At 42.3% G+C, this 25,793-nt stretch overlaps 1 protein-coding gene across 3 annotated transcripts in view; it reads right to left on the bottom strand.

The window, feature by feature from the left end:
* AP3M1 (adaptor related protein complex 3 subunit mu 1) overlaps positions 1-25,793 on the bottom strand; it is a 44,845-nt gene that overhangs the window by 18,451 nt on the left and 601 nt on the right. The window lies entirely within an intron of this gene.

A 25,793-nucleotide genomic window follows, 5' to 3' on the forward strand; every position in this document is an offset into this window, starting at 1 on the left:
AGAATCATCCGAGTATCTCCACAGCAGTTCATGGATAACCTTCCCAAAGAGCGCTTTGTAAAACACTTGGCCACAGCAGTTAAAGGAGGTAGTAGAAAAGTTCAATATGTAAAGTGTTAAGAGGGTATGCCTGAGAACAATTAGACTGCACAGATCTCCTGGATCTCTACTTTCAGACCTTTATAAAGGAACAGACTGTGGACGTTCATGGATGATTAACTCATGACAATAGCCCAGGGCAAGTCATTCATGCTTATTTTAATAAACTTGCAGCCTTCAATTGGCGGTATTGAAGGATTGTTGACCAGACTGTTGGGGGCTATCTGCTCATTTTTTGTCAAAAGCTCAGCTATGTGAGATCCCACTGGGTTCTTTCTGGTCACCCTTCCTATACCAAGGGAACGAGGAACCCCCAGCCCTGCCCTCCGGAAACTGACGTGGTTTTGTCCAGTGTGTCTTCAATATGCTGATGATAGTGCGCGCTCTCTCTCTCTACTTTTGATCAAATCCAGATTCTACAGTTTCACTCTTTTCTTGTTGCCTGGCCACAAGAAAAATCTAGAGGAAAGTCTGAGGAAGTTCACTGGACTGAAGTGGTATGGGTGGCGAGTTCTTTGGGCCCGTGGTGCCTGGGCACCAGGAATATTCCTGGCCCAGAGCCGGCTCCAGCAATGTTTGAGGCCAGATCTCTCCCTCGGCCCTGCCTTCTGCCCCTGGGTGCTCCCCCCCCATGCATCCTCCAGGCTATTTAAAACGGTCCAGGACCCCCACCCACCACCGGCAGCATAGAGGAGCCGAGCTGCTTCCTGCCTGCTCGTTCCATGTGGCTGCCGGCCCCTGGGCGGGGTGGGTCTAGGTCTACGTGCACTGCTCCCGCCCCAAACACCCCTATGGCCAATAGGAAGCTGCAGGGGCAGTGCCTGGGGGTAGCAGCATGTGGAGGCCTTCCAGCCTGCCCTACCTAGGAGCCCCAGGTAAGCGCTACACCCCCTATCCCTTCCCAGAGCCTGCACCCCGACCTCTTTGCCACACACCCCCTCCCACCCCTAAACTCCCTCCCAGAGCCTGCACCACTCCTGCACCCCAGTCCCCTGCGCCAGCCCAAGGCCTGCACCCCAAACCTCCTTCCCCCACCCAAACTCCCTCCCAGAGCCTTGGGCAGGTGGGGGTGAAGTTTGGGGGGACAGGCTCTGGGCACCACCAAAATTTCTACAAACCCGCTGCCCCCGTGAAGTGGTACTTATTGGTAAGGAAGTAACGTAGGGGCAATCACTCAGGGAGCATGCCTATCCTTTGCTGGCATTATCTGCCCCAAAATTTATTGAGTACAGTGTTACCCAGTGATGCCTTGTGTCCTTCCAGAAAGTTGAGTTCAGCTACACTCAAAGCAGGAAACCAAGAGTTAAAGTACACATCACCATCCAACAGTGCTACCTTAGCTCCGCCCTCTGCAGCTGGCACTAACCCCCGGGGAAGGTTTCAGCAAGGCGTATGCCATAATAAGTACCCATGGATGACTGAAAATATGCCGGTTTGTCCTGTGTTCCACAGATCTGAATTACAGTGTTTATTTGCACACGGTCCAGATGCAGTATCAGGAGTAGATATTGAATGGTGGGATTAGTAGCAAAGCGCGGGCAGAGGTTTCATTAATATGAGGAAAGATGTAGGTGTAACTCTGGGGAACAAGTATGCCTCATTTCAGTGAGGAGGTCTGTGTCAGTAGCAGGGCACAGGAGACTTCTTAGGGATTGTCAGCAGTCTGGTGGCATGTATGCATATGTTCCCCAGGGCTCAGTGAAGGCAATCTCAGAACAGGGGAAAGGTGAAGAGGTGATAACACTTCGTAAGATTGCATCAGTTTGTGTCAGGTGGAGGTAGCTCCTGTTTGCTACACCTAACCTAAAACTATGTTTTGCCTTAGCAAAAAGGGAGTGTTAGACTTTGCCCTACGGTGCTCTGCTCCTAGTGTTATGTGCCATCCTGAGACTAGAGTGCTAATATATGTGTTGTTGACATGTTAGGGTATAACCTGAAGAAGGAAAAGCTAAAGTTGTGTTTTGGGCATGGGGTGTTCTTTAACTATAGTTCTTGATATGTGGAGGTTTGAGTGTAGCTGAATTTGACATTTGGGAAGCGCACCAGGCATCACCAGACAACCTTAACTCGGTGTTACAAACTTTGGGGGGAATCTGATTTCCTTATTAAAAAAAACAAACCTCTCTGCATCCCCATGTTCCACAGCCTCTGCTCCTTCACAGTGATTATCTGAGCCACAGAAATCACTGGTTGTATGTCAGCCCCTTCAGTGCCCCCTCAGCATCTCTGTGCCTGTCCAGCAGCTTGATCCTCCCTCCCCAGCCCTCTTCCCCGAGGGTTGAGAAGCTGGGGAAGAGGATGTAGAAACAGCGCAGAGACTGACAGAGTCAGGGAGGACGCAGCTGAACCCATTCTCCTTCCCCACAGCTCTTCTGAACTGCCCTTTCCCTGAGAAGCAGCAGCAGCAAGGGGAAGGCTGTGCCTAGTGTTCCTTCCCTATTACTGGAGGCAGCATGGGGAAAGGAAGATTTGGGTTCCTTCTCTTGATCAAGGACTAGTTGAGGCAAGAGGAGGCCCTAAACTCCCTCCTTTGCCCTGGCTGAGCAGCCATGGGAAGAAATGTTGAATAAGGGCATGGAGAGAGTTAAACTGTAGAACAGTGGGGGATGGCCCAGCTGACTCAATTTCCCTTCCCCTTCAAGTATGTCACAGAACAGGAAGGTGCCCCCCTTCCACTGGTTCTGCTCTGTTAGTGCTTCTGAGCTCCCAGAAACCAAAGGTCCCTTGGAAGATGACCCCTTATTCACTAAGAGATTGTAGAAAAGTTATATATTTGGAAACCCAGTTTTTCCATCACAGCTTTAGTCACTGAACCGGGTTTTCAAAACAGTGGTTGGATGATCCCTTACACTTCAATAAGGGTTGTGGTCTCAGGTTCTGCTGGTCCCTCGGAGCACAGCCCTTGGCAGCGAATGTTAGCAAAGGTGTAGAGTTCCCACTCATTCCCTGCACTGCTCCAACCCCTTCCACATCTCTCCTCACTGCTCACCACATTCCCTAGAGCTTCACCAAAAAGTGGTATGAGCAGCTCATGCTGCGGGGAAAGGGCAGACACGATGTCAATTAACCCCTTGACCAAGTGATCCAGAGACTTGCTCAGTCCTGCTGCTCAGGAAGCAGGTGAAACCCTGTGACATGGAGAAACTTTCTTCAATTTACAGGTCACAAGAGTGACTTGTCCAGCATCTCAGAAGTCAGTGGTAGGGCTTTGAGCTGCTCCCACCCAATCTCATGCTTTTAAGCACGAAAGCTGGTATTATCACAGGAGCTTGAGAGTTAGGTTCTCATCTCCTACTGATTTGTGGGATTTGGGTGCTGAATTCCCTTAGGCTACTTTGAAAATCCCACATTTCCACTGAATGGTCAAGCCATCTGACAGCTAACTTGCTACCCATAGACAGAGAACACTCCTCTCCCTTATTAACAGCAGAGGGCTCATGAACATGGCCAGTGAAGTCTCACTTCCATCAACGCTGACTAGTGGTTTACTGGAGGGATGTTAAGATCTGGCCAGATGTGGCCTTCTGATTTCATTTATGTCCCAGATTAGCATTAGGTTCTGTAAGGACTCAGGTGCAGAAGTTCACAAAGCCTCTGTGGTGATGAAGTTTTGGCCCAGTGATGGGGTATTCACCTGACACTAGCCTAGAAGGGCCAATTAACTGGATAGGCTACATCTGAGGGGAATAAGATGGCCTAAATAATCCCCTGAATTATAATGCGCCCAGCTGAGAAGGAACAGGTGGGGGTAGTAGAGAGCCAGGAAGCTAGCAGCAGAAGGAGAGTGCAGTGGAGGAGTCTATAGCCATGCTCTGTCCATTAGAGAAGGAAGGATGGAAATAAATCTAGGGGAATAGGTATACAAAAAGGCTCAGGAAAACGGAAACAAGGTTTAAGATGGTGCAGACCTTTGCTGCCGATTAGAGGATGCCTGAGGTAGATCATGGAGTAAAGGGCGGACCCAGGTTACCTTACCAGCCACTGGTGAGGTAGCACGGTCTGGGCAATGAGTGGAAAGACTATCAGAGACAGTTTGTACAAAAAGTCTTTGATTCCCTCTTCTGGGGTAAGGACTATACTAACCTGGCCAGAGGGCTAAGCCAGAAAGAAAGAGCACACGGGAGTCACAGAGTGTTGGGAGAGAAGTGGCAGGGTGCACAACAAGCTGCAGAAGGGGACATGGGACCTGGAAAGAGCTAATCCCCCAGAGCAGCCAGGAGGAGGCACTCTACCGGTGAGTGAACCGCCATGACCGATCCTTAACTGGAAAAAAAAAAAAAAAAAAATTCCTCCCCCCCCCGTTCTCTTAATGTTTATCCTGTCTTACAGATGAGTTTTTAATGTTAAACTGCAGGGTGGCTGGTCATGCCAAAGCAAAGGCAGGGTTAAGTGTTTTCTTTTTTGAAGCCTGGACATACTTTGACACTGATGACTCCCAGATCTTTCCTGTTTACTATTCTGACTCCTAGTTTTTCAGTCAAATACCACACACTAATTACAGACGAATACGCTGCTCCTCACAAAGCAGATACGACGGACAATTCTACCACACAGCTTTTGGTTACATTCAATAATAGAGCCAGAGTAACAGCTCCTCTGAATTATCAGACACATCCTAACAATCAACCATAGACATTGGTACTGATTACACACAAAATTGAACCTCCGATAGTTCTAGAAGTCTAACTGCTTCTTCAAGTTACTCCACATGTGGGAGTGTGCCCCAGCACTGGAGTTGGGAACACTTTCACTGGTACTGTCCACTAGCAGTTGTGTTCCCTCACAGTCCCTCTTCCCCCAAGGGCATAAAGGACATAGCAATCCCAACAACAGTGTCGTGCTCTGTGGTCTTGTTTTTTTCCTGTTTTTGTTACTTAGTCATTAGACTAGTAGTTAATGTTTGTAGTTAGTGTAATTGTTACTGTTTCATTTAGCTTATTGGCAGTAAGACAATATAAAATAAGAAAGCACAGAACGGAGCTAATGGTGGAGCCTAGATCTCCTGGCTTCAAGCCATGGCCCTCCTGTGTAAAGGGGTTATTTCTCTGACGGACCTCCATGGCTGTTTGGGGGAGGAGTATAATCTCTAAGTGTGCTTAAACGCAAGTCTGTCAAGAAGCAGAAACACACAAGGAGAGACAGTCCAGACTGACACTTTTTCCTCATGGAAAAAATCCGTAATCGCTTTGGTAAACTCTTGAACACAGACCTGGTGGTGAGAGAATACACCCTTGTATTCCCCACCCTTCACGCTATTCTAATCCATGTACAAAGCATGCCTTGTGAGGTATCCTTTGAAAACTCAATTTGCTGGTATTGTCCTGGTAAAATGTGTGGCAATGTTATATGTGAAGTTATGATTCCCCTGTATGATATTAACACAAGTTCCAAACCCCACAGCATTGTGCAGGCAGAAGTCAGGTCTGTCCGAAAGGAAGGAATGTGTGCTTGCCTTAATTTGCATATAAGGAATAAACAGTCATCAAGTAGGGAGGGAAAAGAAGGGAGGTTCAAACAGATGGGGGAAAAAACCCAGCAGGGACTATCCTACATATATGCTTTGTCTCCTGGGTCTCAGCTGGGAATGATTTTCAAGAGAGGAACTGAAACTATAAAAAAGGGACAAACACCCCCACCCCCCCCACCTCATTCTCTGCACCTGAGAAGACAAAATGGTCATTGGACTCTGTGGGAGGGGTTCCGACCTGAAAGCTTGGTCAGTAATCTGCGGGAGCATGGGGTGAAAGTTTGCTTTGCATCTAAAATAATTTAAGTAGATATTACTAAGAATCTTATTTTTTTCTTAACCATTTCTGACTCTTATGCATCATTACTTATGCTCTCAAAGTCTTAGTTTTACGGTTTTATCTAACCCAGTGTGTATAAATTGAAGTGTTTGGGTAACTATTTAAAGAATCAGCTAGCACATTATTCCCTTAAAACAGTGGTTCTCAAGCTTCCTTTTTTGCGGACCACTTGAAATTTGCCGAGAGTCTCGGTGGACCTTTTAATGAGCTTTCCAAATATTTGTACCATTAGTTAACTATTGTAAAGCGCTTTGGATAAAAAATGCTATATAAATTTTTTTGTTCTACAAATAAAAGCACACAATTCATATTTTAGCATCAGTAGTCTTACCTTTCTAATGCGATGGATGTACCCTCTCTCCCCTGCTGCGGCAGCCCCCGAGCTGGGGCTGGGAAGGAGCGGGGGGCCTCTCCACTGCCACGGCAGCCCCCAAGCTGGGGAAAGTAGCCTCTTTCTCTGGCCGCTGCAGCCCTGCACGTCCCAAATTCCTACCACCCCCTCTTCTCAGCCCACTACCGCCTCCCACCTACCTCCTATTCCCCCACAAGGCCACCACCTCCATGTGCATCTTCTCCAAGGTCCAGGCACCTATTTAGTGGAGCCAAGCCTGTGTGGTTCCACTAATTGGATGGGTGGCCCTTCATTCTCTTGTGTGCAGCTACCCAGGTGTGCACCTTAGAGGGAACTATTCACGGACCACCTGAATGGAGCTTATGGACCACAGTTTGAGAACATCTGCCTTAAAGAAATAATAGACAATATACTTGTAGTGTCTGGAAAAGGGATGGGCAGTTCAAGACATACATTTCTGTGGGAAAATCCAAAACTGGGTATGTTGGGGGGGAGGAGGGGGTCACCCTGCAGTATCACCAAGGCAGGTCAGAGCCAGGATGTAGAGCTGGTTGGCTGCGGTCACACACAACTCAAGGTGTGGCCTGCATGCTGGAAGTCTATTTGTGAGCAGCCCAGGTGGGAGCTACTAAAGCAAGGCATTGTAAGGCACCCAAGGTTCAAGGGCAGGGAGACAAATCCCCACAAAGTTTGGACTGTACCCTGGCATGTCACACTGGTACAGAGACTTCTTCATTTGATTCATCCTTGCAATGCTCTTGTCACCAGAGATGTAACACTGAGCTCGGGAACAATCAGGAAGCCTAGAGACACTCAAATCCATCAGGACAGTCACAGATCCCTATTGTCCAAGGACACAGGCTCTGACTCCAGTTCAGTTCCCCAGCACTGAGCCATGTCTCCTTTTCCAGGCACAAGGAAGAGCTCTTCAAAGGAGTTGTTGGCACAGGAAAAAGTTGGAGTGGAATTCTTGGTGTTGCACCATAGCAAGGGGCCAGTACAAATGATATCTTTGTCAAAAAGAGCTCAAGGGCAAAGATGCATCTCTCATCCTATTTCAGTACCAGATTTATCTGCACAGTCCCTCTCAGCACCAGCGTGCTCAGGAAACTACCTCAGCACCTCCTTTGTCAGCTCTGGCAGCATTAGCTAAATCTTCCTCTACATAAGCAGCTGCAGTCACTGACAAACTGTTAGTATGGAGGGGGTCAGCTACAGCACCCTTAGCACATATGCTGCTTAACAATAATTTTATAGCTATCGAGAGATCCACAGGGTCTGACCTCTGCCCCAGCTGGTGACCAGTCTCTTGAGAGTGACTCTTTAATGTGCTGGACCCAGAACCAGTACTAGGCATAAGCAGACTAAGCAATTGCTTAGGCCCTAAGCAGCTCAAGGGGCTAGCACCACCTTTGGTTGGGCCCGAAGGACCTACACAGTCCCACCAGGGCAGGCTTATGGTCTCCAAGATTGGGCCTTTGGCTCCATCAATCCCTGTCCCTCTCTGTAGCTTCCCAACAGCAAACTCCTGTGGGAGGCTTGTACTGTTCCCCCTTCAGGGTGCAATGCTCTCAGCAAGTATTTGCAGCAACAGTGTTTTCAAAACAAGGTAATTTTCCCCCCTTTTATTCTCCAGCTCAGTTTGTATATCCCACTGCCAGGTTTTCCTGCTTTTAGGTGTCAACTCTTCAGTCACTGGGGAGGACAGAAGGGGGGTGTTTTGCTGGATCCTTTGTTGATTTGGGTCAGTTTCAGACCGTTCTTTACTGACCCAGCTATTCCACCCAGACAGTTAGCTGACCCATGTACCTCGTGTGTCCTGGGCTGTTCCAAAAGCGGTGTTAACCTTTTTGCCTCCATTGAGTAGCAAGGCACAGTACACACGGGAATCATAAGATTACTACAGAAAACTCCCACTTCATCACGAACAGGTTCCTTAGTGTCCTGGAATGACCCTGAGATCTGGTGAGAACCAAAGTCTTCAATCCTGGAAGTTACCTCAGGTTTGGTGCCAGACTGATGCCCTCCTCAGAAAGCAGCAAGGGTTTGTGTGACGAAAAGTTCTCTGAATCAACATTAAAGTACAATTAAGGATGCGAGTCCCACACACATCCTTCAATCTCCTATTATGGCTCCTGCATTAGAGATTTCCTCATCCAAAAGGCTGACTCCTCTTCACCCTCACACAAGTCTTCCACCAAAAAGGGAAGAAAACAAGACTAGAGAGGGATATGGGAAAGACCCTCCTATTGGACCTGAGGATGTTAATTCTCACAACTTTCCTTGGTTTCCTCTGATTTGGTCAAATGTCCCTTTCCCGTATGGTCTGCAACCATGGCCATATTGGCCCTCATGGCCACAATGTAAAGGATAAGTTCTCCTGTAACATGTATCATCTATATTCAAGATTCATGAGAAATTGCATATAATCACTCTCCTCATTAAGTTCAGCAAACAGAAGAACAATAAATTCCAAATGATGTAGAAATACATGTTCACCAGGAGAAGTCTTGGATCTTCCACTTTGTTCTTTGGTACCCAATGAAACCCTTCCACAGGCTACACTAGTGTCAGCTGATGATTTTAAAAAAAAACCTCACTCGAATGACTGAAGTGCATGGGGGAAAGCACAATCCCGGACATTCTTTTGGATACAATTCAGAAAAAGCCTATCAGCTGTTTATAGTCTATAACCAACGTCCCAAAGCAGAGTTGCTCTACCTATTAGTGAAGGGATACTGAAGGCAGCAAGGTTCTTTAGATGATCCTGCCTTCATTTCAGCTACTTCAAAATGTGCTGATTTTATATATATAATTTTATATAAACCAAGTATTGTCAAAGGTTTTGAGTATTTTTATACCCTGGCTCCATCTTCACTGGTGGTGTTGCCACCAGTGAGATCAAAACAGTCAAGGAAATCAACTCCCACGGAGAAAGCACCCAAAAGCCTGGATCTCTAAGAAAAATCTACTCTTCGGTTGCTCTGCATATCAGAACAGTAAGCTATCAAACCATGCTAACTAAGTAAGGATTATCTGCAATGGGATAGACTGTCAGATTAAGGACAAATTACCCTCTGTTTAAGACAAGTGTAGAATAAATATGAAATTAAAGTGTTATCTTAAGGAAATGTGTTATAAAGAAAGCCCCTGACTAGCAAGTAGGAGGCAGGCCTCAAAAGTGAGTTATAAGGCCAACAGGAATGGAGTATGGAAGATATCTGTGACACTATACCTCGGGGGAGTGCCCGATAACCCCCCATATTCCTCATCTATATATAATTTTGATATGGCATATAAAACATGCCATGTGAAGTACTGGGGAAAGGTTATGATCTGCTGAAACTCATTGTTCCAGCTAAATGGGCGTATCATTAATTCATATAAAAATAATCATCTTGTATGGTTTTCACTAAAATATGCTGTGGGTTTGGGAAGTGCCCAGATACTAGCTCTCCAGAGACCATGACAAGGGAGGTAACCAACGCCCAGGTGGGTGCTGAACAGACATCACCAGCCATTGTCCAGTAGAGGAGTTACAATTCCATTACTCACTCACAGGATACATACCTGGGTATTGCTTCACCTTGCCCACCAGACATGCCTGGACTTGTTCTCCAAGCACATGGGCTAAGGGTATAAAACAGAACACAGTGGCCCGATGCTTGGCCTTTTCTCCCCCTTTTTCCCCCACCCCAATGCTGCAAGCAACAAGGAGACTGAGAAGACTGAAGACTCCAACAGGGGAGACAGTACACAGGTTTCAACTTTGAAACCTGTGTACTATGAACTGCAATATCTAGTGGGGTGAGAAAAACTGCTTAATCTAGATGTTGCCCAGTCTAATGGAGTTGAGAGTTTAGACTGCGTGCTTATATATTTTATTTTGGTAACCACTCTGACTTGTTGCCTATCACTTACAATCTCTCTCGTAGTCAGTAAACCTGCTTTACTGTTTATCTTTAGCAGTGAGTTTGCCTGAACTGTTTGGTAAATCTGCTCAGGTTTACAAAGGCTGGCGTATATCCACTTTCCACTGATGAAGTGGGGAACCAATGAATAAACCTGCACTGCTTGTCTTGAGCAGTGCAAGACGGTATATTCCTGAGGTACAAGGCTGGGAGCTGGGGGACAGGATTTGGCTGGTGCCTTTCTGTGTGATTCATGAGTGGCTTTGGGAACATTCATTCAATCTAGCTGGGTGTGGGTCTCCACATGCTGTTGTGCTGAGTGATAACAGCACCTGGAGGGGTTTCCTGCTCGGCACTAGCCCAGTATTGTGAGAGACAACCCAGGCTGGAGAGTTAATGGGGCACAACGGTCCCACAGTCCCAGGCTGCACCTTGGAGATTCTGTTAGTCTGGTTCCCTGCCACCGCTCTCCCAAAAAAGCCTCTAACCAGCAGGGGTGTCTGCAAATGGTTTTAAAACAACACAAAGAATCGGTCTTGAAGGAACCAGCTGGATCTTCCCACCACACATGCCAGTGTTATCTTAAAAGTAAAACTTATGCAAACCCTGATGCAAGAAAATCTGTTGGTCAGCAGGGAGGAAAGGCCTTGGGGAGAAAGGAGGTTGTAAATATAATCTGGATTAAGATGGGAAATGAGGATGAACTCTCTCAAAATTGGTGTTTAGCTGAAGTCAGTAACTGACAATCACTTGTTTGTTAAAGGATATAAAAATTAAATTCTTGAAGGGTTTGTGGCTAATACCTGCCTGACCACATTGGGGATGACCAACATGAGACTAAGCACCCCTGGGTTTAGAACATTTATAAGTATCTTGATCAAATGCTTATAAATGTTTTGTTACTGTTGGATGTAGTAAATTGCTTATTTAGGCATGTTTAGAACTGCATAAATTCCATTTGGCCTGTGGATTCAATAAAGGAATTTATGGCTAAATTAGTGTTGCGGTAATACCCTGTATAAAACACCTCCAACAAGTTTAAATCTGTAAAGCGGATCTACTGAGTGCTAAAATCTCTCTCAGCGGCATTAGGTGCTAGTTCAATGGCTCCAAGTGCTGTGATGCAATGCTCATCATGGTTCTTTATAACAATTTTCCTGAGAGAAGTGCAAGCAACCATTGGCTATTTACCATTCAATGGTCAGAATTTATTTAGCATTAAGGCTGATGCGTCTCCTCATTGAGACTCGAGATCCACTCTCAGATCATACGATTTATATAATCCTATGTTCAGAAAAAAACCTTTATCCTCAATCTTCTTTTTCTAGTACAGACAGAGAAACACTCCAATATGAAGAGAAACATTCTCATAACTGAGCAATCCATAAAGATCTAGATGTTAGAAAAAGCCAGTTCCACTACCCTTGGACTAATCTACAATGACTAATCTTATACCTTTCTACTCCACCCCTTGGTTCCCATCTGTTGTATTTCACGGAGGCTTGGATGGCGATCACCACAGACCAATGAGTCCTTCAAATCAGGGACAGTTACACCATTCAATTTCAAACCTTGCCTCCTTCCCACCCTCTTCCCAGGTACCATTCTAATGCATGGCACTTGTATGAGAAAACAGACCACCTAAATCAAGTTAGGTGCAATAGACAGAGTGCTCAGGTGTATGTTGGGAAAGGCTTCTATTCTCAGTTTCCTCACCCCCCTACCCCCCCCCAAAATGGGGCTTGCATTCAATTCTATATCTCAGGAACCCCAACAACTACATGTCGAATTCTGTATGCTTGCTAACTCCAGTTATTCCTGCTCTAGGTCCCATGGAATGGTTCATTCCCCTCAACTTGCAGGATGCTCATTTTCATGTGTCAATAAATACACACACCCCTAACTTTTATGGCTCCACTGCATTGTTAACAGTTCTTCCTTTCAGAATTTTATCACCCAAGGGTGTTTACAATGTGCCTAACAGTAATAGCAGCTCATCTACACGGACAAGGGTTGCACATTTAACCTCTAACTGGCTTGCGCATGTGCATGGGGAAGGTGTAGGGACAGGAAATCACAAATGCAGGTAATAGCAACCACAAGGAAAGTGATTTCTTCCCCCCTCCGCCATCCTGGATTTGAGGATCAACTTAAACTTGAATCAGATTCCATCCTGATCTATAAAGTTCATTAAATTCTGCTAGATTCAGCAGCAGCAAGAGCATTCCTCCCACTGGACAGATTCCTCATTTAAAAAAAAAAACAAACAAAAAAAACAGATCCTCCACTTCTGTACTTGGCCTCAAACAAAAAACAGGATATGTCTCAAACTTCTAGGCCACATGGCTTCATATATGTTCATAACTTCATTTGCCAGATTGTGTCTCAGACCACTTCAAGCTAGAATCAAATACAGTTTGCAAATCAAGACTCCACATATCATTAAATGTGCGGATTCCAGATTAAATTCTAACCTCTACGGAATGGTGAATGATAGGAAATGTATGTGCAGGAATTCAGATTGTCTTCTCTGATTGTGTCAAACTCTAATTGATTAATGCAAGATGGGTTGGGAAGCATAAATAGATAATTCAGCCTCATGAATTTAGGTCTCATCGAGAATACACAATTTACATGAATGTGCTAGAATTTGCAAATCTCATGCCTCTAATCTCATGCCTCTTAAAAGCGTTTCTACCTATATTCAAGGATTTTTCAATCCAAGGGGTCTCAGACAATTTCACAGGGGCCTATTCTATAAACAGGCAGGGAGGTGTGATATTAGACCTTCTTTGTCAGGAAGTCAAACTTTGGGAATGGAGTATTCAGAAGTGCAGACAGCTCTTCACTTCCCAGGAGTCTAGTGGCCGTACTAAGCAGGAAAATATTCCGTCCCATGAGTGGGAATTAAAAAATTGATTGAATTTTTCAAGAGGAGGGCTTCCCCACAGAGACTTATTCATGTCAAATCAAAACAGGGAAGTGTCTGATATTTTGTTCTCAAGCAGGAAAGAATCCAGGATCTCTAGCAGTTGCCTTCATTATTTGTTGGTCACACCATCTGATGGATGCTTTCCCTCTGTTTCCACTAAATCAAAGAGTGTTTTGGAAAATAAGGCAAGAAAAAGCTTGAGCTGTATTGGTCGCTCCTACTTTACCCTAATCCATTTTGGTTCTCAGACCTACTGCTATTGCCAAATTTATCATGACCATTATGAACTGGAAGTGTGATATCACGGTCTAATTCTTTACCCAAACCCAGCCTCATTGAATATCACATCCTGGATAATATCTATATGTCTTTGGTAAAAAGTCCTCTTCAGAACAGGAAGTTATTCACATATACTGCAAAATGCAAACCCTTTTCATTATGGGTGAGATCTTAAGAGGGTTACATTCCACATTGGTGTTCTAGTCCAGTTATTTTAGATTACTTATTTTTAAAGCACTCTGAATTATCGATTGCTTCAGTCAAAGTCACTTGGCTGCTATATCTGCATTCCTTACCCAAACAGAGGGAAGTTCAGTTTTCCCCCCCACCCCAGTCAGTGACTAGATTTGAGCGGGCTTGTTCATATTTTTCCTTCTGTGAGAGAGAGAGCTACACCATGGGACTTAAATATAGTCTTTTCTTCACTTACAGATCCTCCCTTTGAGCCTTTATCAAACTGTCCAATTCATCTGTCAATGAAAGTGGCATTCTTGGTAGCAGTTACATCAACTAGTAGAATAATCAAATTGCAAGCCTTATTGATAAATCCTCCTTGCAGATTTTCATATGGGTAGGGTAAGCATGAGACCACACCCATCTTTTATTCCAAGAGCATTGCCAATCTGTTTAACAACTTACTAGCCTTTTTTCCAAAACCTCATACTTCATTGTCTGAATTTAGATTACATACTCCAGGTATGAGAAGACTGCTATTTTATTATCTAGACAGATCTTTTCATTAAGCTTAGACTTGACATTGCTAACAGGAATAAATCCAAGGGGATGGCTTTCATCTTAAACTCACAATGGGTATCTATTTGTATTAGAAATGCTTATGACATTAAGTAGTCGTCCTCCAAACATCTGAATCCACTCCACCAGAGCACAAGTCACATCGGTAGCATGTCTAAGACAAATTGCAGTATTGGAAATCTGTGGAGCAGCTATCTGGTCTTCAGCTTATACATTTACGAAACATTTTTTAGCAACCGCTTCAAGATTCGACCCTGTTTCTGAAGGGAAGTTTTGCAATTTTTTTTCCAGATAATTCCTAGCGGGTGACTGCTGGCTCATCACCATATGCGGGATCCACAATTACAGTGAAGAAACAATGGATTACTTAACTTTAGAGTAAATTTTGGTTCTTCAAGATGTTCTGCACATGTAGAGCCCATGACCTACCCTCTGTCCCCACAGCTTGGAGTCTTCTAAATGAAGATGCTGGGGGGCAAAAGAATTGAGTGGTGGTTGGAGCTGCTGTGCTACTTAAGCCCTTGGGGCTGGACGGGAGTTCAAGGGCATAAAAGGTACATGCACAACCCCTCCTGAACATTACTAGTGAAAACATTCTGAACTCATGTATGGGGGTAAGTGGATACCATAAGCAGGATCCACATATACAGAATATCCCAAAGAGCCACAGTTCCTACAAAGTAAGGAACCATTCTTTTTTCCAAGATTCAATCTTATAAAAGTACAATTACTCTGTAACCTTATCTTTGTAGCATTGTCATTTTAATTAACATTCCTTATTTCGAAACAGGATTGTTGATATTCAGAAACTTTTAAAAGCCAGAATTCAAGTGTCATTATTAGGACAAATGTATTATGCAGTCAATTCATAACTGCTTGGTGTCTAGTGACTCATCCCCTTTACTCACCTGAAACTCCCAGAACCATAATGGGTATAAGTGAGATTAAGAAGGGCTTCTGCTTGAATGACAGCTGCAATAGATTTGAGTCATATGTTTAACCAGCATTGCTTTATACAGTTTTTTTTTTTTTTTTTTTTTTTAAGTTCCTGGTTCTCATGTGTTCCTCAACATCTAAATTAGCATTTTTTAAAACCCATTGGTAATCACCTTTTGAGATGCTTTGAAGTTGTTAATCAGTAATTTAGTGTGCAAAACATCCCTTTCCATTATCTGTCTTGTTTTTCCATAATGGAAATCATAACCTGTGTCTGAAGTAGAGATTTGTACAGTATTTCATCTACCAATTGACAGGCCTTTTATAAAGTATTTACATGCAGCCTCAGTTCAGTCTGTTTCCAGACCTGATTCACTCCATCACTGGCAAGACTCTACTAACACAATTGCCCGGACCCGAGTAACACAGTTACAGAGATCATTACAGTATTAGAAGTGGAATAATCACATTTCCTTTGAGGGCAGAGGATAGAAAGTTTCATCATTAAAGCTGGAAATCCAAGTGACTCATTTGGAAACAGAATTTAAAAAACCTTCATGTCTAATTCCACATTCCTGGAAAATGTGAATGGAACTGCATCTTAAATAGAAGTTACATCCAAGGAAGTCTGGTAAAGAATGCTGTGGGAATGTCTGAGGAAATTTACTATCCAAAAAACAGGTCAGATATTGTATTGGAGAACTAACTAGACAGTAGTATTCCCAAGATCTTAACTATCAAACAGATTTTCATATTCTTTGTAGAATTGGGGACCAATCTACAAAGAAGATTCATATTCATATCATTCATATTCATATCATATCATATTCATATCAAACAGATTTTCATATTCTTTGTAGAATTGGGGACCAATCATGCAGCATGCCAAGTAGTGTCAAATTGCACCAGTACCATTGACCATTAAGAGAACTCCGCAGTTAACAAGATTTGGCCATTAGGAAGCCAGAAATCTGGTCTTGTAGCCCTTGGGAGATTCTCCCCACTGCCCAGCTAACACTCAGAAGCCTTAAAAGCACTAGAGCAATGTGGGGCCTATTAGTCAGCCCCACGCTGCTCCCTTCTTAAGAGACATTCTGAGAGCAGGAAGGGATGTGTTTGCACAGTGCCAAAAAGCCACAAAGTATTGAAATGCAGTACAACAGCCTATAGATAGCCATTGGGAGGCTGTGGTAAGTTAGAGCAGCTTTGGGAGTTGCTTTAACTGATGCCAAGAAGTAGTGCTGGCCTGCAGCCATCCCAGAATCTGACCGGTGCAAGGGTGAAATAAAAGCACTTCCACCTCCTTCCTCCATGAGGCACAGCACACAGTTGGACCTCTGACCAGTTTCAATGGCACTCCTGCTCACATGAGCAGAGGCAGAAGTACTCTTAGAGCTCTGCATGGATACAAATTTATATCTGCCCCCAGCCCTGTCCTCTGGCATGGCTGTACAGACCCCAGACAGGAGACAGACAGCTGTGTGGAAGGGATGGGGGTGGGTCTGGGGGCGGTATAGTCACTTGGGAGAAACTGCCGGCATGGGGTGCTGGCTCCTGGAAGCAGTGGCCCCACGTTCAGCTCCTTTCACTGCTGCAGTTCCCGCCAGAGCCATGTGGTTCAGCAGATACTGATTTATAGCCACAGATACAAATTTGTATCTGCGCAGGTATCTAAGCATTGGGCCTGAAATCAAGTTTGCACACCAACAACATTTAGTGCTATGGGGCTGCCTGGAAAAGAATTTCAGAGATCTAAATGAGACAGCAACAGAATCCTTACTTTTAAAACCTTTTTAAAAGATCCAGTGTTTAGAAGAGAGATTTCTTAGAAGTATGTGGTTGTTTAACCACTGATACATCCCTTTATTTAAAAAACAAAAACAGAGACATGAAGTGATTGGAAAAAGTATTCCAGGGGAAAGGGTGGGGAAAAGCAGCCAAGAGATCATAAGAAATGCTGATTTAAAGTTAGTCTTCCATAAGTTTCTAGGTTGTAACTGGGAGCCATTTAGGATGTGTTTCTAAGATGTATTCACAAATGAGTCCAAGCAGAAAAATAGTTGAGTTAGGTTACAGTGTCTATTAATACCTAAGAGACCTTCTCAGGTACTGAAAGGACAGGGATGACATCTGTGAAGGAATTTGTTATGGATGTGGTAAAGACAGATCTGTATGAAGGAGTCCTGTTTGGATGGAGATAGAATGGGATGGATTTTGAACAAAATATGGGGAATAATCCCACAGTCTGCAGAAGCTTAACTAACCTATTCCTTTTTCTCCTCCAAAACACAAAAGGAAGGAGAAAAATACAAAATAAAGGAGTAAGTAGTTCTAAAAGATGTGGGTTGCTTGTTTTCTGGGGGAGAAAATGTTCTTGCATATTAAATTGAATGGCATTTAAAACTTATTGAGTTGCAAATAGGTAAAGACTGTGTCTAGGATTTTTAAGATGTATTTTCCTGATCTTGTATTGTAAACAACATTAAACATTCCAAGTCCCAGAGACTAACAGGAATTCCAATATCCATTTGATTCACTTTAATCAGTACTTGTGGCACCTTAGAGACTAACCAATTTATTTGAGCATAAGCTTTCGTGAGCTACGATGAAGTGAGTGTAGCTCACGAAAGCTTATGCTCAAATAAATTGGTTAGTCTCTAAGGTGCCACAAGTTCTCCTTTTCTTTTTGTGAATACAGACTAACACGGCTGTTACTCTGAAACTTTAATCAGTGTCTTTTACCAGAGCCAAAGCTGTTTCAATTTTTTTTTAAATTAAAGATTTCATCTGCTGCATGCCAGTTTCAAGTGTTTAAAAGGAGACCCTGTACATGATCACTCCATATCTAACCTCTCAGTCCTTGTCCTCAAAGGAAACTTGTGCAACACCTTCAAAAACAAGCCTGGGAGCTTATATTCATAACCAAATATCATTGATTCAATAGAGACAATGATTTTGTGTCATTACAAGAGCCTGTAACCCACTAACTCTCCTTTGTCCTACAACTGCAGAGGTAGTAATTACCTGCTTCATTTTGAATGGTTTCTTGCAACATGTGCTAACTCCTTATGTTCAACACTGTTTCACCTTATATTTAGCCATGAAACACTGATTACCTTTCCCACACCTGAAGAACAACTCTGTAGAGTTCAAAAGCTTCCCTTCCACAACAGAATTTGGTCCAGTGAAAGATACTGACTCACTCACCTTGTCCCTCTGTAAATCTGTCGGTCCAAAACCAACTTTGTATTCAACAGGTTCCACTTTGTTTATGTATGGGAGTGAAATCTTGCTGCATATTCTATTAAATGGGCAAGGCTAGGGGTAAAGGGAGAACAAGAGGGAAAACTGCAACATTTTAAATGGGGAAGTTTTAATTCTGGGTTCTACCAGATATTGCTCCTATGAATATCAGCCAATTGCCACACCAGCACTTACTATCTGCCATTCATACTTCTCCATGTGTATGACCCCACCTTCTCTCCCATAAATAGAAATCTCACAATAAGAGTATGTAATTGCTCAGTTATTAGTAAGCATGAAAAGGCTAGAAAGTTAAATGTCTTTGTCAGAGTTTCAGGATAACTGCACCTGTTTTTCCTGGTTAGGTCTCAAGCGGTCACCTGTCTCCAGGCAGGCACCCTGGTCCCACTCCCTTTTGACTGGGGAGTTTTAAAAGGCTGCACAGCTCCCTGCCTTACACTGATCTCCCTGTGATGTTGCACTCCATATGTTTTACGGAAATATGCTTGTGTGAATATGATGTAACACTCATATGCTTTATGCAAAAGATCTCTTGTAAGGCATAACAAAGGTTATAAACTACTGAATATATTCCTCCTATTTGTATACATGTACCATTCTTATAACTGAAGCTAGAAATATGAAGTATAACTTGAGGTCCTATTATAATTATGCAAAGTGTGGGCCATTAATGGTGGTTTAGAATCTTCATGGCTCCCAGTGACTAGGACAATTGGTTGTAAATGGTTTATTTACCTGCAAGCCTTCCTGTGTACTTGTGGACCACCCCAGAAAAAATGGAGACTACGAGTCTTAGTGACATGTGACCATGTCACATGATCCTGGAATCCATCTTAATCCTTGTACTTTTCCATTGATGAGGCAGGGATGGGGACAAGCACAGACAAAAGATTCCTGCCTTGTGCCAAAGCTATAAAAAGGGATGGAGCACAACAAAAGGGGCAGCCAGTCAAATGAGAACCCCTGCTTACCACCTGACATGTCTGCTGGATTTAACAAAGACTGTACCGGGAAAGGATTGGGCCCAGAATAGGAAAGAGTCTAGTCTGCAAAAGCAGTTTACTGGAACATCTTTAAGGGTGAGATATTACCTGTAATCAGCTTCTTAATGTATTAGGCTTAGACTTGCAAGTTGGTTTTATTTTGCTTTTGTGACTTACTTCATTCCATCTGTTATTACTTGAAACCACTTAAATCCTACTTTTTATACTTAATAAAATCACTTTTGTTGGTTAATAAATCTAGAGTAAGTGACTGATACCCAGGGGAGCAAACAGCTGTGCATATCTCTCTATCAGTGTTATAGTAGGCGGACAATTTATGAATTTACCCTGTATAAGCTTTATACAGAGTAAAATGGATTTGGGGTTTGGATCCCATTGGGAACTGGATGTCTAGGTGCTGGAGACAAGTAACCTGTTGAGCTGTTTTAACTTAAAGCCTGCAGCTTTGGGGGCATGATCCGGACCCTGGGTCTGTGTTGCAGCAGGCTAGTGTGTCTGGCTCAACAAGACCAGGTTCTGGAAGTCTCAAGCTGGCAGGGAAAATGGACTCAAAGTTAATTTCAGCACATCAAGTGACAGTCCCAAGGGGATCTCTGTGATCAGTCACAATCCCCAGCAAGCTAATCTGCCTAAGGCCAGCACTTGTGCTTTGCTTTTTCTCTGAATGCTATGAACAATGTATTGCCAGCAGTTACCACACAGCTCTTTTTAAGCAAGCACATTTAATCTTAAGGTAAAAAAGCATTACTGAGACAACACAGTGAGACCCCGATTTAAACACAACAGGAGTTGTTACCCATCAGTCCCTCCAACCCTTTGCAATGGTGGGGGGGAAGGAGGGAGCCCTTGGAGACAAAGTCCTGTCCATTTGCTAAAAGGAAAACCAGGAGTCTGTTTAAATATAGCCTTTTATGCCAGCAGCCCTTCCTTTGTCTGTTGGTCTATGTGGAATCAAGTTTGAACCAGTACATGCAGCCTCTGCAAGGGGTGGGACCTCTGTGGAGGTGTTTACAACCTAACTGACGCAATTGCCCTTCCCTGTCTCCAGTTCCTGGAGCTGTGATTAAGCCTCCCTTTGGAGCTGTATATGTATCACTGTGAGCCAGGGATTGTCAACTTAATACAATATGGCCCTCAAAGATATTGCATGGGATGTAATATGTCAGCATTATTTCCCCCCCCCAAATTCTCACTACCTCCATTTTGGGCTCAAAATTACGAGGTCCCTAGTTTCTCCTGCAGAGGTGCTATCCATTCTCAACCATCTTCGGACCCACTTATCAGGGACAGGTCTTTTGTTTCTATCTACCATTCCTCCATAATGCTCCCAGAAGCAGAAAATTAACACCTTAACATAAGGAAAAGGTTAGCATCAGGCTCCTCTCAGTGCTCAATTGCCCCTAGTTTAAGCACTGTATTACAGAATATTTACCATGCACAAACCCACTGGATAGGTGACTATTCTTTCCATAACTTTTTCGGCACATAAACCAGATGTTGCAGAGGCAATGCCAACTATTGGTTTAGGTTTTGTAAATACTTAAACACATTCCCCACCTCCAATGCCAAGCTAGTAGATTTATTTCTTTTAAACATTTACCTACAGTGTTTATAACTGAAACATTGCTGTGTCGTGGCTAGTTCATAAGAACCTGAAATGGACTAGAAACTTATTCATCTAAAGTTAGAATAAATATACAGCTTAAACAGCAATTAGATTTTTAGCAACTTCTCCCACTTTTAATAGCATTGCTATCAGTATCAAAGGGACAAGCTTCTGTCACCCTTATTCATGTTGACTAGCACCGTACTCATTACAGACGTATTGATTTTTAGAGGCATCACTTTGTGGATGAAGTCCATTGCTGTGCAGAAAGGACAGTAAAAAGCCACGGTGCCACTGAAGTGAGTTGTCTTTTGAGGGACGAAGTGGAATTCACATGGTGCATAGATCTTGTTCTAGCCCTCCGGACACCAGTGGACTTCACCCAATAGGACTTAGGATCGCAGGATTAAAAATAAAAACACTTTTTCATGCATCTACGTACAGATAGGTGGGAATCTGCTTTTGCCACTTTTCCGAGATTGAGTATTTTCAGTGACAAAATACAGAGCATATTACAGATTAAATCCTTGATTTTTAGTAGTCAAAACCATTTGAGTTCTATTTTGGTAAATGGAACAGGTTGTATACTGTTCTTAGCCTGTTACTGTAATCAAGATTATTTTTCTGTTACATCTCAAGTCTTCCTTTCACTTTGTACAACATCACTCCTATCAGTTTTAGTGGTTGCACTTGTAATTTACTTGTTTTACTTCTATTTTGCATGCAGAGTAGCTTTTCTTTCCTCCAATACTTTATACCACTCTGTATGAACCTATATTTCTATAGGTGTCTGCATTTTATTGTGTATCCTGCACTCAGCCAGGTTCTTCCTCCATAAGCTTTTTGAGAGAGAGAGAAAAAGCCTGCCTCTTGAATTGGTTTTTGGCTCTTGGGCTAACCTTGTTGTCTTCATAAAATTCATAGTGCATTGCATTTAAATGGTTAGTAATGCAAATGAATTATTAACTTAAAGGTTCCATTTTTCTCTCCATGTATATAAATGATTCAGTAAAAAGACTCTTTACTGTTAAGTTGCTTTATATTCAACATTTTAAAAGACTTTAGGGCTGCCAAACGATCAATCACGTGATAAATTAATCATGCGATAAACAAGAATACCATTTAAATATTTCTGGATGTTTTCTACATTTTCAAATATATTGATTTCAATTACAACATAGAATACAAAGTGTACATAGCAAGGTATTTACATGCCAGATGTGCTAAAGATTCATATGTCCCTTCATGCTTCAACCACCATTCCAGAAGACATGTCCATGCTGATGATGGGTTCTCCTCGATAATGCTCCAAAGCAGAGCGGACCAACGCATGTTCATTATCATCTCAGTCAGATGCTATCAGCAGAAGGTGGATTTTTCTTTTTTGGTGGTTCGGATTCTGTAGTTTCTGCATCGGAGTGCTGCTCTTTTAAGACTTCTGCAAACATGCTCCACACCTTGTTGGTCTCAGATTTTGGACAGCACTTCAGATTCTTAAACCTTGGGTCAAGTGCTATAGCTTTTTTTAGAAATCTCACATTGGTACCTTCTTTGCGTTTTATCAAATCTACTGTGAAAGTGTTCTTAAAATGAAGATGTGCTGGGTCATCATGTGAGATTGTTGTAAACAAATATATGCATAATGCACGTAAAACAGAGTGGGTAACATACAATTCTCCCCCAAGGAGTATAGTCTAATTTAATTAACGCACTTTAACAAGCATCAGCATGGCAGTAATTCCTCTGGAATTGTGGCCGAAGCATGAAGGGGCAAACGCAAGGTACGTATGTACGAGATATGCTAAACATTCAACACTGGCTACAGAAGTTCCATGTGAACACCAATTCTCACTTTTAGGTGACATTGTAAATAAGCAGGCAGCAGTATCTCCCATAAATGTATACAAACATGTTTGTCTTAGCGGTTGACTGGACAAGAAGTAGGACTGAGTAGACTTGTAGACTCGGAAGTTTTACATTGTTCCATAACTGCACTCAAAAAACAAAACAATCTACAATTGTAAGTTACACTTTCATGATAAAGAGATTGCACTACAGTACTTGGATGAGGTGAACTGAAAAATACTATTTTTCAGTGCAAATTTGTAAAAGATAAAGTGAGCAGCCTACACTTTGTATTCTGTGTTGAAATAGAAATCAATGTTTGAAAATATTGAAAAACATCCAAAAATATTTAATAAAATCAATTGGTATTCTATTGTTTAACAGTATAATTAATCACAATTTTTAAAAATTAATCTGTTAATCATGTGACTTATCTGCATTTAAATCGACAGCCCTACTATTTTGCTACAAGTAACATCTGAGAAACAACAACTGATAAAAATTCTATTAGTCATCTTAATGCATACTTTGCTTACTTTGTGCACAGGACAGTACTTTGACTAGTAAATTTTTATCTTCATTTGTATGGGCCTAGAAACAGGGGAGATAACTCACTTTAAAACATTACAAAAACTAAAAATTGGCAGGGAGACTCAGGAGCAGGTGTAACTCCTTTTAAAAAACAAAAAACAAAACCCAACAAAACAAAAAAACCTAAAGCGACTACATTGTATGCTGATACTTGGTCTAACTAATTAAGAGAACAGTAAGAGTAACCCCTTAAGTAGATAGCTGGGATGAAAGGTTCACTACCACTTTAAAGACGAGTACTACTGAGAATCACAACTGTGGTGTATTCAGCTCAACAGAAGAAGAGGGAGAAAAAAAGTACATGACCAAAAAAAAAAAAAAAAAAAGTGATAATGGGTTGGCTGTTGTCATATGTTATAGTAACTGACAATAACATGGCTGCTTACTAATACAAGTAACCCTTGTTGAGAGCAAAACGGAGGAAGGACAGTCTTGTGGTTAAGGCTCTGGGATTCAGGAAACACTAGTTCCATTCCCAGCTCTTCTACAGACTTGGTTTGATTGTCAGCAAGTCACTTAGTGCCTCAGTTGTGTGTAATATAGGAATCAATCAATCATTCTCCCCCCCCCCCTTTTTTCTGAGATGGTAAGTTTTATGGATGAGCAACTGTTTCAACAGCTGCACATTCAGCTCAGAGTACAGCAGGTACCCACTCTGAGCTGGAGCCAGTTGGGGCTACTGGGATGGAACACAAAGCAATAACAGAAAAGGGACTAAACACAGAGAGCTGACTTTGAAACTACTATTAAGGCTGTGTACACATGAGGGACTCTTACAAAAAATTCTTACTGATGCTACCACTGGTGAAGACTGCCCTGCTGGGAACACTAATGACAAGGCAAGGTACTAGGAGCTCTTTTACATCCATCCATTAAATCTTTTCAGAGCAAGCTTCTCATGGTCCTGAAAAGGGCTGCTAAAAACTGAGCTGTATATACTAGTGCTCCCAACATCAATGCAATTAAACCGATGTTAGTAAGGATGGGAAACCTTCAGAAAGTTTCCCCAGGCGTATACAAGATCCACTTGCAGTTAAGCTACTTTCAATACTGGTTCAACTGCACCAATTGCTGACAAATTATCAGCAACTGTTAAACTTCCTAGCATAGAAAAAGCTTCAGAGAAACCGAGTGTTGCCAACAAGATATTGTTCTCCCGACTGTTCATAATCAATTAAAGGCAAAGACAAAAAGTTATTTAGAACCACTAAAAAGATGTGACAAACCTAGCTAACCACATGACCATATTATTGTAACTCCTCTCCCATCTTCCTGTTCTCATGCCATTGCACAGATCACTTATTCAGATGTATATAAAATTTAGACTAAAACCTTTGCAGGGCCAGGGACATGTATTTAGTGATCTATAATGGACCTAGAAAACTTAGGTGCTTTATAAATAATGATAAAGTAAACTTTCACCATAGATCTTGATATAACGGACCACTTTGCTTAATATAATGTTACATTGCCTTAATATCAAGTTTCTTGATTGCACTGTTTTTGAAAGATTATTATGTGACTACTTCTGTGAAATACATATGGGTGTGGCTGTTAAAAATAAGTCTTTAAACTGACCCTCTCTCTAAGAAAGTCCTTACTTGAATTCTGAAGACTATTAAAATAGAAAGAATTTGCTTTTCTATGCACATTTACTTCTCACTCAGTTAGAATTTGCTTTTCTATGCATTTATTTCTCAGTTCAGACAATAAAAACAAAACACTCCACATAACTCTCAAATGAACTTTTAAGCACACAGTGCAAACCAAAATGTACTTCTGTCCCACACAAGTCTAGTGTTTTTATTTCTAACTTAGTTGTTAAAATCAGAGATTCTGAATTTACAGTCTGTTAAGAAAATTAACCCCAAATTTAGAGTGTATGTATATATATATACACACATACTCCTATTCTCATAGTTTCTAAAATCTATAATAAATGAGAACCTGAATATGATAAAATTATATCACAATTTAACTCTGCAACAAGCCTATTCTTGGGGGAAGACGTTTCGTACAATGATTGAAGTAGAAGAGCTGAGACGTATTAGGACAGTAACAACTCATTTTCTCTTGCAGCAAAGAAAGCTTCCAAGATCCAAAGCTAAATCAGTATAGTAGTAAAGATAGTTCTTATGAGTAAAATCCAATCTGAAAACCAAAGGCTCAGTACATAGCAAATTAAAACAGAATCAGATATTAGATCTCATTACAGCACAACTTATGGTGGGGAGACAGGAACAGCTACATTAACCGAAATGCATTTTAAATTTTGTAAAGTTAAAGGAGTTGCTTAGTGAAACTTAACTGGGTCTCTGTCAGACTTTGGGTTTTTAAGAATTTTTCATTAAAGTGAATTTAACCAGACAGGAACTATTACCTAGCAAGAATGGAAGAACTAGAAACTGACACAC

Source organism: Chelonia mydas, chromosome 7 (assembly GCF_015237465.2).
Source record: "Chelonia mydas isolate rCheMyd1 chromosome 7, rCheMyd1.pri.v2, whole genome shotgun sequence".
Taxonomy (NCBI): domain Eukaryota; kingdom Metazoa; phylum Chordata; order Testudines; family Cheloniidae; genus Chelonia; species Chelonia mydas.